Source organism: Sorex fumeus, unplaced genomic scaffold (genome assembly GCF_029834395.1).
Source record: "Sorex fumeus unplaced genomic scaffold, SorFum_2.1 ptg000134l, whole genome shotgun sequence".
NCBI lineage: Eukaryota > Metazoa > Chordata > Mammalia > Eulipotyphla > Soricidae > Sorex > Sorex fumeus.
The window spans coordinates 367,445-368,637 of NW_026606191.1; positions in this window are offsets into that span (position 1 = coordinate 367,445).

The following is a 1,193-nucleotide window of genomic DNA, read 5'->3' on the forward strand; positions in this document are numbered from 1 at the left end:
CTGGGTTCCATATTGGATGTCAAGTATCAAACTAGTAGTGATTCCTGAGTGCAGAACCTGAAGTCAACATGTGCATTTCCAGATGGACTGCAAAATGAAACAAAGTAAAAAAAATTAAGTAGAACTCATAATAAATAAGGCCCACAACTGGGGAGATACTCCAGCAAATTGGGGCTCACCTGTTCCTTGCACATACTTAGCATTCTGGTCCCCGTCCATTCCTCTGGGGTGAAGCTCATGGCCACATCGGAGAAGGTCACCACGTCCTGACCGACATACACAGGGGACAGGAGTGAGGCCATCCCACCCCATACTATGGTGTAGTGCCTGATCACAGCTCCCTCAGGCATAAGACAGCGAGGTGGGAAGAATGAAGAATTGCCTGATTTTTGATTCACAACGATTCTCGGCAACATTATGGTTGATCTCTGCCATAAACCCCTTCAAAACAGGGCCTCTGGGCCAAGCCAGAATCAGAGCAAAGACTGAGACAATGGTGAACATTGGCAGTTCAAAGTGAGGGGTGGTGACATATGTATGTATTTAATTTACTAAAGAGAAAAATCTCCAACTGCTAATAAAATTTTAGGATTAAAATTGATAAGAAAACAAACTTGCAATATCAATCGATGTAGTAATAAATTTCTGTGAACAATGTTGTATTTGATTGCAGGATTTTAAGACTCTAAGAATCTTTGAAGCTTTTTGTTGCTTCAATAGGTTTTTACGTATTGATTTTTAATTTTTATTTAGTCAGCTTTCCATTGACTTTCATTACCAAAACCCATTATTTACAAGTTAACATACACGTGAAGTCCAAATGCTGGAACACTGCTAAAGCTGAAGCACGGGTGATAATCAGCAAGTACCTTTCCCTTATAGTACTGATGTCACTGGGAGCTTGTCACCTGCTACCTGGATTACTTCCTTCTTGGCTGCACTCCTGCAGCCCCCTAACACTCCTGGTCCAAACAAAACTTGTCTTCTCTAGGGGCACTCCTCTGAATGTGGGAAAAGTTATTAGGGATCACTCATCCAGTGTGCATTTTATGATGTCTACAAGGCTTGAGACGTATGCAAAGGCCTTCCCACATTAACAAACAGAAGATTTCTCTCCAGTATATGTTTTGATATGGCTAGTAAAGGTCATGGGTTGAGTGAAGGTCTTGCATTTTTCTTACATATTTAAGACT